This window comes from Danio rerio, chromosome 8 (genome assembly GCF_049306965.1).
Source record: "Danio rerio strain Tuebingen ecotype United States chromosome 8, GRCz12tu, whole genome shotgun sequence".
In the NCBI taxonomy this organism is placed as follows: Eukaryota; Metazoa; Chordata; class Actinopteri; order Cypriniformes; family Danionidae; genus Danio; species Danio rerio.
In genome coordinates this window covers 39,112,670-39,128,792 of record NC_133183.1, presented here as the reverse complement: position 1 = coordinate 39,128,792, position 16,123 = coordinate 39,112,670, and positions in this window count along the sequence as shown.

Sequence of the window (16,123 nt, the reverse complement as noted above, 5' to 3'; positions counted from 1 at the left end):
CTATAATAACTGCACACAATGAATTATTTATGAAACATTAGCAAATAGTTAGTTGAACGTTTGTTAAGCATTAACGCTACATTAATAGACATTAGTAAGCAGTTTATAAATTATATTTATAAATATAAATTACAAATATTATTGACTTATAAGCACAATTATAATGTGCTTAATGATTGTTTTCATACTTGGTAAATAATGCAATACTTAATTTAGTAATGAAAAATACATCATTAACAAACCAGATATTTAAAAGTAGTAGGTGTTTTTTTTTAGATAATTCAGAATGTGCAAGTAAATGATTAATAAACTATTCAAAATAACATTGATAATTCTTATTATTCAGGCATATAATAAGTTGTTTAGTATGTTAATAAATGCTTTATGAACTCAACTTCATGCAGTTTTGTGATCTAATCTAAAGCGAGGGCTATTCATGCTTTATAAATCCATTATAAATGACAATATAAGGCTCAGTTACATTATATACAGGGAAAAAATGACTATTAATTTCTACTTATTACAAGATGCTCAAATGAAACTGTATCAAATGAAAAGTAAATCATTGCAATCTTGTCTAAATATAAAATTGCTTTACACGTAATGTATTGTTAAATTATTATATTGTTGTTTTATCAAATGATGTTGTATTTCGACACTCCTGTTATTCAGCAATGTTTAAAATTTACAGTAATTGTATTTGTTTAGGTATGATTGCAAATACTTATTGTTTATTTGATACACAGTAGGTAGTGCTGTCACAGCAAGAAGGTCGCTGGTTCGAGCCCTGGCTGGGTCAGTTGGCATTTCTGTGTAAAGTTTGCATGTTCTCCCTGTGTTGGTGTGGGTTTCCTCCAGGTGCTCCTACATGCGGTACAGGTGAATTGGGTAGCCTAAAATGGTCCGTAGTAAATGAGTGTGTATGTGTATGGATGTGTCCCAGGGATGGGTTGCAGCTGGAAGGGCATCCGCTGCATAAAAACGTGCTGGATAAGTTGGTGGTTCAATCCGCTGTTGCGACCCCGAATTAATAAAGAGAGAAAACCAAAATGAAAATAAATGAATAAATGAATGATTCTGAGCCTTTAATTGTCATTTATAAGGGATTTATAAAGCATCAATATTCCTCACTTTAGATTAGATCTCAAAACTACATGAAGTTGAGTTAATAAAGCATTATTTAACATGCAGAAAAACGTATTATATACAGGGCTCCAAACCGGTTCAAGGAACGGAAACGAAAAACAGAATCAAATGACGTTTTTCAGGAACAGAAACGAAAACCGAAAAAAAAAGATCAACTTTAATCGTTCTGAACAGAAATGTTTACAGTTAAACGGTTAATAATGTCATTTTATCGTTCTCTTTATTATATTATTTTTGGGAGACAAAAAGCATTAATTTAAAGCATGTGAACAAATGCGACGGTGACGCTCGTTTTTATATAAACTATAAATGTCTGGCCGTGATGCGTATTTAGGCCTATGCCAGTCTATAAAAGATAATGTAGCTTAAAACACTTTAAAATTTTAGAGAACGTAATACAGTTTGCACAACCAATGTTTGGTCTTAATAACCTGCCCATAATTAAACGTCATGTAGCCTACTTTTTGATTACTTGACCAGCGGATTAATGGCAGCACCAGCGGATAAACGAGATCTGAGCATAATAGGTATGACCAATATGTGCATAACCAATATGCAAAGTCAAGAGAGTGCACGACTCCATAGGGTAACGTAGCCTAAACTGCGCACACTTGATTATGTAATGTGTGAAATCGTGGACGCATCTCAAAGAGCAAAGCATAACTTATTAAATGCCCATGCTTAATCGGTCATCGATAAGGTCTATCGGTTTTAAAGGGTTACCGACAATAAATCAATCGAGTAATCGTTAGCATCCCTAGTTTAATCAATGAATGTGTTAAATTTTATATTTATATTAAAGATGAATAAGGCAAGAATATGATAATGATACTTTTTAGATTTTTACACCTACAAAAATATCTTGTGGTGGTGCACTTGTTTAATAAAAATCTTTGTAAATAGGTTATCTGTAAAAAACGCAATCAGAGCCAATGACATGTAGAAGTAGTGTTGCCTAAACGGCTATTAAATTTCTAATAAAATTAAAACCAAAGTATAAATCATTGCATTTTTCGTTTGATAAAAATATACAGAAACGAAATAAAATCATAAGGATGCTAGTTTGTAATTTATGTTAATAATAAATAAATGACATGCTTAGACTATAAGCTTAACGGCTATACGCTGCCAATAGGCCACTAATAAATATTATTTTACTTTGTACTGGATTATAATGTATATTTTACTATAAAAACTAAATATAGCATGTCTTACTGTCATTTAAAACAAGTAATTCAAAATACACATCAGAACTGTAGACCTGCAGTGTGTAAACTGTATACAGGGGGTGTTGGTCAATCAATAGCCTACAGCACATAATTGAACTAATTATGATGCTAACTGTTATTTAGCTCTTAATATAGGCCTACGATATATTTTCTGGTGTTTAATTTTGCATGAGCAAATAGCAGTATAGCCTAAAGTAAATTTTTTAAAAAGATTTTACTAATATTAATAATAATGGATATAATAAATTTAAATAATAATTGCACTGTGCAGTGTACTAAATATTTGTATTAGGCTACATGACTGAAAAACTATTTCATAACAATTTTCATAATTTTTACTGCTATTTCATATTATACAACATCTAAATGTAGGGCCGGGCCTGCGCTCGATACCAAGGAGTGGGGCTGTGTGTAGAGTGAACCGATTGGATTTTCTTTTTTTTTTTCTTTTTTTTTTAGCCCTGATTATATGCCTGAATAGTAAATGTATAAATGTTCATTTATATAGTATTTTAATCATTTATTTACTCATTCTTAATGATCTTAAAAAACACCAATTATTCTTAGACAGTTTGTAAATAATGCAATACTTCATTTAGTTATGAAAAATGAATTATAAACAAAGTATGAAAACACAAAAATTGAGCACATTACACATGCTTATAAGTCAACAATAGAGCATCTAGCTGTGTTTATAAACTGCTTACTATTAATGTAGAGTTAATGCTTAACAAATGATGTCTATTTGGAGTTTTGGTGGCTTGGTTATATGATGAAGGTTTTGCATTTGTGGGGTTCAGTTCTTTATTAATATATTTTAAAATATTTTTAATGTTTTTTTTTTCAAATAGTTAAAATACGACAGAAACAGAAATAGAACATACTGGTGGGTTTTAAGAGTTTACCCAAAAATGTACATTATATTATTAATTACTTGCCCTCATCTCACTCTAATCCCCTGAGACCTTCATTCTTCTTCAGACTCAAAGGAAGATAACTTAGATGAAGTGCAAGAACTCCTCATCCTCCATAGACAGCAAGGGATTGAAACAATTTGAAGGAGAGGAATTAATAAAAGAATCTTCATTTTGAGGTGAACTAACCGTTTAATATTATTTGCTATTGCACTTAACTAAATGTGCACGCAGACATGGAAGAGTTATGTGGAAGCTTGTTATACCCAATGAGAACTGCTTTTAGACAAGCAAGAGAGTTTCATGGATTTTGTGTTTACTGCTTTTTTTGTGTTTAAAGGTTTTGTGGAAATTATTTATAATAAATATAACATTTATTAAATCTATTCTGGACCATTTCCTGTTTGGATCTTGAGGTTCCTTCTGTATTCAAATTACATTTCTTATAAACTGACCTGCTCTTCAAATGAAAATTCTAAAGCAGTTTACTGTCAAATTACTTGATTGAGGTTTAAAATTTAATATTAGTAAGGGTGCTGATCTGATCCCCACGTTGCCTAAAAACCGGTAATGTGTGTGTAGAACTGGTCCTTACTTTGACTAAAAAACGGTAATGTGTGTGTAGATCTGGGGCCTCATGTATCAAAGCTGCGTACGCACAAAAACTTTGCGTACGCCAGGTTTCACGCTCAGAATCGCTCACGTTTGGATTTACTAACGATGAACTGAACGTGGGAATGTGCGCAGCTTCACGGCAGCTTTCTGGCAGGCGTACGCACATTTTTTGTGCGTGTCTGTTTTATTTCCATTGGCGACTCCTAGAGGCGGTTGTGTTAAATTCCTCTCTACAAAGTGTCTGAGCCTTGCAATGGCAGCTGTATGAGACGGGTTCAGCAGGTATATAAGGTTTCCATACCATACATTTGACCAGCTAAACATTAAAGCACAATTTGCAGCAGTCGCCTGTTTTCCCAATGTAATCTGAGCGATCTACCACACGCACATTGCTATAAAGACACTATCTGAAGATGAATTTGCATGCGTGAATCAGAAACATTTCCATTCAATAAATGTGCAAATAAAATATGATGCTTATTGATATGAAGTTATTGATTATTCCTACTTGTCTTTCTCGTGATAAATAGTTGGCAAAATCTGATATGTAGCGGGGGAAAAAACAAGAAAGAGTTCATCAGACGCTGGATTCGAGCCGAGTTCATGCTCGAACGTATAAATTCATGATCACATGCGTCTTACGAGTAGCGCCACTGAGACTGTCAAACGACCTGCAACATTTTACAGATATAAATCACACTATTTCTTTATTTTAATGCACTCAGTGCGATGTTCAGACCCAACTGTGTTGACCGCATCAGCTAAACTCTCCCACTCTATTTTTTTCTTTTGTTGTTAATTCCGGAAAACAAACTTGCAAATAACACCGCTTTTCTCCGGTCTACCTCCGAAAGCAGCGCCTCCAATTCACATTCTGTTAAAAGTTTCTGTTTTTGCTTGCTTTTGCCATTGCTTTTTCGTTGGGTTTTGCCATTAGCATAGTCATTAGCATATTAATACAGGGGAGGAGGCAGGGAGGGGTTTTGTGCTCGTGCATGTTGCGCTCAGTTTCACGTTCATTCAGATGTACAAAAGAATATGCGTGAGATTCGGCGTACGCAGTGTTTCTGTAAGAATTGAAATATTGCAAATATTCTGATATCTTTGACAATTCAAAACATGAGCTGAAGACAGGGCCAATGGACTCCACAACCCACCAGGGGGGAATGCGTGAAAAACCAGTTCCTGCTGCATTTGCATCTGACTATGCTGAGACTCAGCTTCATCCCCCCAAGTCACACATATGGTCATTTCAATGTTTCAATGTTTTAGACTAACCAAACTGACTTTAACTATCATGTTTGATATCATTTGAAATGTCTCAGTGCGATTGGTACAATGGTCTCATTCTCTCAGAAATAGACATAATCAGAACAATAAATATATAACTTCAGGCATCTTTTGAACCACTGAGAGGGGTGTGCCACTAAGTGTGAATGCCTTTTGTTCACACCAACTTCCTTGAGGGAATTCTTGGATTATTTAAGGTAAGGTCTAAGAAAAACTCAGGGCGATTCTGCCTAACCAGATCAGCCCATAACATGGGGTCTGCCCCATGTTATGTATATTACAAAGTCAGGAATGCATCTTTTTCATCTTGGATTTATCTTTGATAATTTGATGTTTTGTATTGATCATTTATGAATTGACTGATTGAATTGGCATAATACATTTACCTGACTAATAAATTGTAATGTTTGACCATATTTTGCTCACTCTGTAATTATTAATTCAAGTAGATTACGCTGTATCCTTGTTTCCGCACGTCTTGCGTCAGGTCAGTAGACGGACTAAAATCCAATTGAGATGGAGCATTGGGCACACTAATTGTGTTTTAGGGATCCGGCTGACTCTTGATATTGATTCATGTGTACTTAGGTGGAAAGGGCGATAACTTCCGTCTAGGTCAACAAGGTGTTGCACGACTAACCTAGATTGGGTACCCGACCTTTGTTTGAAGGTAATATTATTCTAAATTAAGTTCATATGGGAAACCATGGGCTTGGTGAAAACCAAAGTTACTATAGAGTCCAGTAGTCGGTACATTTATATTAATGCCCTAACCTCTAATTAGAAATGATGATTATCTTAACTCAAAGGTGTACATCTAAGCGGGACTAACTAAAGTATTTTAGAACGAGCGCGCTGGTAGCGGCCATCTAAAGTATTAGTCAATTTACCTCTGTTTAATATTCAAGACTGACCGGAGTGTGACCGTGAGGGACGCCTTCGGCCGAGGCGATTTCTCTGAGCGACATGAGCACCCGAATGAACGGATGTAATAGTTACTAGTGAAGACAAACGGTTCAAACATTTATCTAAATTACATATTGATATAATCTTCTTAATGTTTTATGATTGGAGTCAGATAAAACGAGGATAAACATATTAATATTCTAAACCATCTCATACTAAAATTGGAGTCAGATATGAGTTAAGTTTAAGATAAATCAACATTGTGCACTGGAAAGACCGAACATGCAGTGAACCTTCATCCACCATTGGATACCGTCATTGGACCAACTGGCTGGACCCTACAGTTTCATACATCTGAATTTTTTTCTGCGTACGCACATTTACAGCTTTGTGCGTACGCAATGTTTTAGTAAGATTTCCACGCAAGTCTTCGTACATGAGGCCCCTGGTCCTTGCTTTGACTCAAAACCAGTGATGTGTGTGTAGATCTGGTCCCTACTTTGACTCAAAACCAGTGATGTGTGTGTAGATCTGGGGCCTCATGTACGAAGACTTGCGTGGAAATCTTACTAAAACATTGCGTACGCACGAAGCTGTAAATGTGCGTACGCAGAAAAAAATTCAGATGTATGAAACACTGCGTACGCCGAATTTCACGCATATTCTTTTGTACATCTGAATGAACGTGAAACTGAGCGCAACATGCACGAGCGCAAAACCCCTCCCTGCCTCCTCCCCCGTATGAATATGCTAATGACTATGCTAATGGCAAAACCCAACGAAAAAGCAACGGCAAAATCAAGCAAAAAGAGAAACTTTGAACAGAATGTGAAATGGAGGTGCTGCTTTCGGAGGTAGACCGGAGAAAAGCGGTGTTATTTGCAAGTTTGTTCTCCGGAATTAACAACAAAAGAAAAAAATAGAGTGGGAGTTTAGCTGATACGGTTAACACAGTTGGGTCTGAACATCGCACTGAGTGCATTTAAAAAAGAAATAGTGTGGTTTATAACTGAAAAATGTTGCAATACCCTAAGCGGTCTCAGTGGCGCACCTCATAAGAAGCATGAGATCATGTACAGACAAATTCGAGCGTAAACTCGGCTCGAATCCAGCGTCTGATAAATTCTTTCTTCTTTTTTCCCCCGCTACATATCAGATTTTGCCAACTATTTATCAAGAGAAAGACAAGTAGGAATCATCAATAAGTTTGTGCATCATATTTTATTTGCACATTTATTGAATGGAAATGTTTCTGATTCACGCATGCAAATTCATCTTCAGATAGTGTCTTTATAGCAATGTGTGTGCGGTAGATTGCTCAGATTACATTGCGACTGCTGCAATTTGCGCTTTAATGTTTAGCTGGTCAACTGTATGGTATGGAAATGTTACATACCTACTATATGAACCCGTCTCATACAGCTGCCATTGCAAGGCTCAGACACTTTGTAGAGAAGAATTTAACACAACTGCCTCTAGGAGTCGCCAATGGAAATAAAACAGACACGCACAAAAAATGTGCGTACGCCTGCCAGAAAGCTGCCGTGAACCTGCGCACATTCCCACGTTCAGTTCATTGTTAGTAAATCCAAACGTGAGCGATTCTGAGCGTGAAACCTGGCGTACGCAAAGTTTTTGTGCGTACGCAGCGTTGATACATGAGGCCCCTGGTCCTTACTTTGACTCAATACCGGTAATGTGTGTGTAGATCTGGTCCCTACTTTGACTCAATACCAGTAAAGTGTGTGTAGAATTGGTCCCCACTTTGTCTAAAAATCGGTTGTGTATGTGGCGGACCCCACTTCTACACAAAACCTGAAATGTCCCCACAAGTGACCACTGTGTCAGGTCTAAAAATAAAATTGCAGAATATCCAAAATCTGAAGTGATTTTATGAAATAGTTTGTGTTTTTGTGTGGCAAACTATTTTTTTATGTCTCTAACATCATCAGAAAGGGCGGTCCCCATTACGTAACCACCGTGACAGGTGACCCCCACAATGCACAAAAACAAGTATGTGTGTGTTGCTTGTTTCTTATTTACCCATGCAGTGACTTTTAGGCATAAATACTATGTAGGCTTGCTAAAGGGTTGCATGAGAAATGTCATCATCGTGAGAGCTTGACTTTTTTTTTGTCGCTGCCTTTAGTTGTGGTGAAATGAGATGCATCATGTCGTTTATCTGTTTGTGCAGTCTGTACCTTCATTTCTGAATCGTGTGGCATCGTACTTGAAGCCAAGTCATTTAGCCCAAGGCATAGTTGTCTTAGAATGAGTAGTTTGCTGATCAAATTCCACATTTTGATGAGGCAAAACACATCTTGGATGTTTTAATTACTATTTTAGGTGAAAAACAAAACAATGAGATTTGTGTAAAATCTAAAGTTAACCAAGTCCAGCCCGCCATCTTGTCCTGCCTCTCAGTTCTCTTAAGCCTTGGGCCGGCTCTGTGAAGTGGCCTCTTTTGGGCTCATCATTGAAGACCGGACGAGCTGCAACATTTCGTTCTGCCAGGTTCTGGGAGTAGATGAGCATGTCATCGGTCTAGACTATGGTCAACTTGTGAAGTTACTCATACACCTCCGCTCATGGCATATTACCATTAAAATGAAACTTTTCCAGCAGAATATGACGCTCTAAAAAAAAAAACTCCATCGGCACTGGTAACTATGAAAAACACGACTGAGCACTAATGGTACACTCAACAATTTACACTGACATTTGAAGGATCACCTGACATTAAAGACTGACGTAAGAACGCTGGAGGAACATCAAATTTTAACACGGAAGAGTTTTTTTTGTCTCTCTCAAATTAAAGCAATATTTCTTAATCTTGTTGTTTTTTTTTTTTTTTTACTGTACAGTTGCCCCAGGTGTTTATCAGGTGTGATGCCTGCTCATCTGACCTTTGACCTCGGCACTCAACTGCTGCCAGTTTTCTTTCAATGCCATGAGATTTCTGAATTCTACATGCAGGAACCGATGCATTCCTTTTTTTTCCTTTTTTTTTTTTAAACAAAACAGATATGGCAGACACGGCCAAACATTGAAACTTTGGAGGGCATTGAGGGGAAAAAAAAAAGCACAATATCATCAAGGGGAATAAAAGTTTTGATCAAAGCGTGCGTTTACACACGTTCATTTAAATATGGACAAAACCAACATTGGGTTATTTTTGTTATTAGATTTAAAATGCACGGACCCTATTTGACCCAGTGTTCATATATACATATATTTTTATGAATGAATATTTTTGCATATAAAAGATAATAAAAGACTGACTAGACAGATTAGATAGTTTAATAGACAGATTGACACGTGTAGTCATTCGTTCCTGTGTATTTGATGACTAGCTTCCAGCAGTATCTGGCTGCAGACTTGCATGCAATCTGAGACACAAAGCACTCAGCGGAGCTAGTGAGGTCACTGTGAGAGGCGGGGTTAGGCACACTCACTGACAGCCTAGATTTAGCCTGGTTTTAACCAAGCCGTCTATTAGACTTTTAACCCTTATGTATTGTTCATATTGTTCAAGTGGCTGTTTTTGCCCCCAATGACCTCCATTATAACTAAACTTGTTTTAATTGCAAAGCCATGACACCAGATAGTAACTCATTCTTTATTGTTGGTGGTTTCCCTGTTGGGATGAGATAAAATGAGTCATTTTTACTTTTGATGGTCAGTTGGCACCTTTAAACACCCCAAAAATGCTTGCTGGGATGGTACCAAGAGGCTGTGCTCACTTCTGGACAGAGGGGGTGTAGACTTGCAGCTAGTGCCGATAAGAGGTGCAGACGCTGAGGCTGTTCTGTATGCGAGTGTTGAGGTTTTGAAACATCAGCTGACAACGTGTAGGTAGAGAGTAGCAGGTTCTGGGAGTAGATGAGCTTGTCACCGGTGTAGACTTTGACCGATTTGTGAAGTTACTCACAAGACCTCCGCTTATGGGACATTACCATTCAAATGAAACGTTTCCAGCAGAATATGACGCTTTAAAAAACTCCATCGGCACTGGTAACTATGAAAAACACGACTGAGAGAGGACTTCCGGTTGCGCCACCGACAGGATGACTGCTTAATCTTCGAGCTCGCCGACGGTTAACAAAATAACCCCCTAAAACCTGATTTTGTAAAACTTTGGGAGTATTAAAGTAATGATGGAGAAAGGGGTCACCACAAGGAGCAAAATAACATCGAATGTATCAGAAAACAACCCTGAAACAAGTCAAGTAACGTTAAACAGAAGCCGTTCCCGGACACCATCACCTCATGGCGAAGAGGGCCCCGAGGTCAGTCTGCGGTGTATTCTCATCGAACTTCGAGAATTCAGAAAGGATAACATGGAGCAGTTTGACGAATTCAAACAGGAATTAAAAAGAACGAACGATAGACTGGAAGAGGCTGAGGAAAGAATTGAAGAGACCGAGACCACGCTACAATTAGCATCGACGCTAATCAAACGCCTCATACAGCGCCAAGCTAATCTGGAAGCCAGAGTGCTCGATCAGGAAGGACGGGCACGCAGAGATAATCTAAGGATTTACGGTATACCTGAAGACAAGGAAGGCACAGACATGATCGAGTTTCTAAATAATTTGCTGAAAAACGCATTGGACTTACCCCGGGACCGTGAACTTGGAATTGAACGAGCACATCGAGCATTACAACTGAAACCCAGTAACCCGGAGGCAAAGCCACGCTCAAAAGTAGTGAAATTTTCGAGCTACCGGACGAAAGAAGAAGTGCTTCGAAAGGCCTGGCAGAGAAAAAAGGTGTATTTTAATGACACTCGTTTCTTCGTAGACCACGACTTCCCTTTAGAGGTGCTTAAAAAGCGAGGAGAGTATGTCGAAGTCAAGAAAGTATTGAAGGAGAAGCAAATAAAATTCCAGACCCCATACCCGGCAAGGATGCGTGTTTTCTATGAGGATGGCACCCAACTGTACCAGAGTGCGACGGAGGCAACGAAAGACTTGGTCAAGCGTGGATTTACGGTCGCGGTGGTGAAACCTTCCGTGGCAATAGAACAGGAGGAAATTACAGCTAAACAACTAACCACCTGGCAACCGGTACTGAAACGACGGGACCGGGGAGAAGATCAGAGATACGGAGAGGTGGCCGGTGACGCACAACCCAAAAAAGCTTCCCGCAGTCAGTATAAGGAGAAGCTTAAGCAATTTAGAAAATGAACAAAAACGGAATTCTATACATCTAATCCAGGAAAACAGCTAAGATCTCATATGTCTTTCACACCAATATTTTATCCTATCTGACTGTTTTTGAAACAATCATCTGAATGAATAACGTTATATTCCTAATTGCGTTCGAATAATGTTTGAAAATGTCGGTACTTGATTATTGACTGTCATCCGAGGATAATTTTCTTTTGGAGTTAGACTTTTTTTTTGTGTTGTCTGGACTAATTTACGACCAATTAATAGGGCCCCACTTCTTGAATAAAGTGGACATTTCCCTTACGGAGGCTTAAAACGCAGTAAGCCCCATAAGGCTCTTTAGAATCGAGCCTCTACACCGGAAGCAACTGTTCTTGTTAGTTACGGTGGTGTAATGTTCTTTAAAATTGTTCTAATTTGGTATCAGTTTAGTATCTATAATTTAAGAGAGGCAATGTCAAAATATACACTACGGTCAATAAGAGAGACGCAGAGGGGAATTAAATTGGTTAGTAAACTACGAAAATATGAATAAAGGTAATCTTAAAGTTATTACATTTAATGTAAATGAAGTGTTGAATCCAGCTAAGAGGAGTCAAATACTGTTAAAAATGAAAAAAGAAAATGCAGGGATAGTGTTGTTACAAGAGACACACCTTACACCAATAGAACATGAAAAATTAAAGAGAATGGGATTTTCCAAAGTGTATTATTCTTCTTACAAATCAGGACATAGAAGGGGAGTAGCAATATTAATTTCGCAAAAAATACCATTTGAACACCTCTCAGAAATTTCAGACAAGGAAGGGAGATATATTTCAGTAACAGGGAAAGTTGAAGATATTAATATAACTTTATGTAATGTATATGCTCCCCCAGGAAGCAAGTTATCTTTCTATAGGAAAATAATTGACTTAATGATAGAAGGCAAAGGAATTGTTATATGTGGTGGAGATTGGAATATCCGTCTTAATCCAAATCTAGATTCATCAAAAAACTCTAAACTCGCACCCCTACATAAAAAAATAAAAATTGTAATGAATGAGCTAGGTATAGTAGATCTCTGGAGAGATCTTTATCCAACAGGCCGTGACTACACTTTTTACTCAAACCCCCATGATGTATACTCACGAATAGATTATTTTTTTGTACTCAAGCGAGATCGACATAGAGTACAAACCTGTGATATTGGAACGATTGACCTATCTGATCACGCCCCTCTCTCTTGTACTATACATATTAGAGATAATCCAGGAAGAACATTGTGGAGATTAAATACAAATATGCTGAATAATCAACAATTTCAAACTCAAATTAAGGAAGATATAAAGTTATTTTTTACAGAGAAGGATAATGGAGAAGTTAACCCAGCCATATTATGGGATACATTAAAAGCAGTCATTAGAGGTAGAATCATATCACTATGTGCTCAAGAAAAGAAACAAAAACGATTAAAATTAACAAACCTTAATGAAGAACTAAAAGATCTGGAATTACAACATAAGAAGGAAAAAAAAATCTGATTTAATGACTAAAATAAAGAAAATCAGAAACGAGATAAATTGAATATATGCACAAGAAATTGAAAGAAAGATTAATTTTACAAAACAAAAATACTATGAATCTGGTCCAAAGGGCACTAAATTGTTAGCAAGAAGGATGCAAAAACAACAAATTGAGAGATCAATATACAAAATAAGGGATTTGAATTCTAAAAATACACTACACAAACAACATGAAATACAAAAGACTTTTGAAAACTATTACGAGCTCTTGTATACTCAGCCACATTTAAAGAACGCCCAACAAATAGAACAATTTCTCGATTCTATCAACCTACCAGTTGTAACAGAAGAACAAAATAAAATATTAACTGCTGAAATAACTGAAACTGAATTAGTCAACGCTATTTCTAATCTTAAATCAAATAAGTCACCTGGCCCCGACGGGTTTTCATCAGAATGGTATAAAACTTTTCGATCAAACTTAACTCCAAGCCTACTCCAAGCGTGCAATATCACTATAAAAGAGGGTAAGATGCCCCCATCATGGAATGAAGCAGTAATCTCTGTTTTACCAAAGGAGGGGAAAGATAAATTAGAATGCGGTTCATATAGGCCAATCTCGATCTTAAATGTTGATTATAAATTATACACAGGCATTCTCGCCAAAAGACTAGAAAAGATTCTTCCGCAGCTAATACATAAAGATCAGACAGGTTTTATCTCGCAAAGACAAACTTATGATAATATTAGAAGATCCTTACATTTACTAAATCATATATATCAGAACAAAATGGAGGCTCTTTTAATCAGTCTTGACGCGGAGAAGGCTTTTGACTCTGTAAATTGGTCTTTTTTATATAAAGCTCTTGAAAGATTTGGCATACATGAAAACTTTATAAAAGGCATTCGTACAATTTACAATAAACCAGTAGCCCGGATAAAAATAAATGGATACCTCACAGACACCATAACATTACAACGTGGGACAAGACAAGGATGCCCAATCTCACCATTGTTATTTGCTCTATATATAGAACCTTTGGCACAATGGATAAGACAAACTAAAAATATTAAAGGTATAAACATAAATGGAGATATTCACAAGCTGGCATTGTATGCAGATGATATTTTGATTTATTTAAGCACACCCACAACCTCACTTCCTGAACTAATGACTTTACTGGAGAAATTTGGTTCCTATGCAGGTTATAAATTAAATATACAAAAAACACAGACCCTATCTTTTAAATATACACCCCCAGTAACTATAAAAGACAAATTGAATATGAAATGGGATCAGAAATCACTAAAATACTTAGGAATTCATTTAACAAAAGAGATTTCAACATTGGCAAAAGTAAATTATGATCCTCTACTAATAAATATTAAAAATGATATACACAGATGGAATGCCGTTTCTTTCTTGAGCTTTAGCCAGAGAATTGACGCAATAAGAGTGAATGTCCTTCCTCGATACCTCTATTTATTCCAAGCTCTCCCAACAGAAATACCCCAAACACATTGGTCAGAATTGAACAAGACCATTTCTAGATTCATTTGGCAGGGGAAAAAACCAAGGATTAAATTAAAAACAGTAGAACTTCCAAAGGAACAAGGAGGAATGGCTTTACCCTACTTTAAGGATTACTTTTATGCAGCCCAGACTAAATATCTGGTTAACCTATGTAACCCAACATATCAAGCAAAATGGAAAGACATTGAAATTACACTAATGAATGATCCTCCATTACAAGCGATATTGGCACATAAAAACCTGGGGGGATACATAGAAAAAACGCAAAATTTATGGATTAAAGCCCAATTAAAAATTTGGAACATTATAAAAGAAGAATACAAACTGAATGATAAACTACAAATAATTCAATGGTGTGCTTATGACACTGAATTCAAACCAAATCAAATGGACTATAGATTTAAATCCTGGATTTCTAAAGGAATATTAACATTCTACTCACTCACAGAGAAAGGCCTTTTGAAAGATTTTGAAAGGCTGAAGAAAGAATATAACCTGGATAAATCTGATTTTTATAGATACCTTCAATTACGTAACCACTTTGAAAATAATATTAAAATTAAAACAGATCTGGATGACTCAATACTGAAAATTTTTATAGATGCCTACAAAGGCAGTGGGAGTAAAGGTATAATTTCAAAACTTTATAAAGGATTTAGATCGATTAAACCCCATTCAACAGAATATGTTAAAGAAAAATGGGAAAAGGAAAGTAATGCCATTATTACGGTGGAAGAATGGTTAGACATATGTAGATTTACATCAAAATGTACTAATTCACATATGTGGAGAGAATTTGGATGGAAATGTCTAATGAGATTTTTCATCACGCCAAAACAAAGAGCATACACCACAGGAAAGAACACTAAGTGCTGGAGACTATGCGGGTCTCAGGAACCTAATCACTGGCACATTTTTTGGGAATGTCCAGTAATAAAGCAATTTTGGGTAGAAGTACATGGAGTAATAGAAAACATACTTAATATTACACTACCCTTTCAATTTATAGTTATTTATTTTGGAAGCTCTGATATCCAAATATGAAAATCTGATAAATACTTTTAAATTTTAAATATTTATAACTGTAATATTAAAATATTAAACTGATAAATATTTTAATACTCGCAGCCAAAAAAGCAATTACAAGACACTGGTTACTTCCTGAATCCCCAACAACCCAAGAATGGCTAGAGATAGTATATAATATCTATGTGATGGAAAAAATTACATTCTCCCTTCGACTCCAAATTAATACATTTAGAAACATCTGGTCCAAGTGGACTGATTACGTTAGATTGCTCCATCCAATCTTCATAGAAATATAAAACTATTACTATCTAATTCCCATCCACATAACAAACATTTTTTCAATTTACGACCCATTGCACTCCCCCTTTAATCATCTTTTTAAATTAGTAATTCACAGTTGATAATAACCTAAAGTTGAATGAATAAATAAAGATTTGACCCTCTCTGACCTATGGAAATTTAGTATTGTTATTATTTATGTTACCATTTTACTGTTATTTTCATATATTGTATTTGATGAAACCTTTATTTATTTTTTTTTATTTTTAATTTTTTTGTGTTCTGTTACTTTAGAGTTTGTGAAAAAGAAAAATGTTAAGCAGTCGGAAATGTTTTCTCCTAAGTGGTATCATTGTACTGTGTTTATTGCTACTACAAATAAAAAGTTATAAAAAAAAAAAAAAAAGAAAAACACGACTGAGCACTAATAGTGTACTCAACACTTTACACTGACATTTGAAGGATCACCTGACATTATGACTGAAGTAAGAACGCTGAAAAA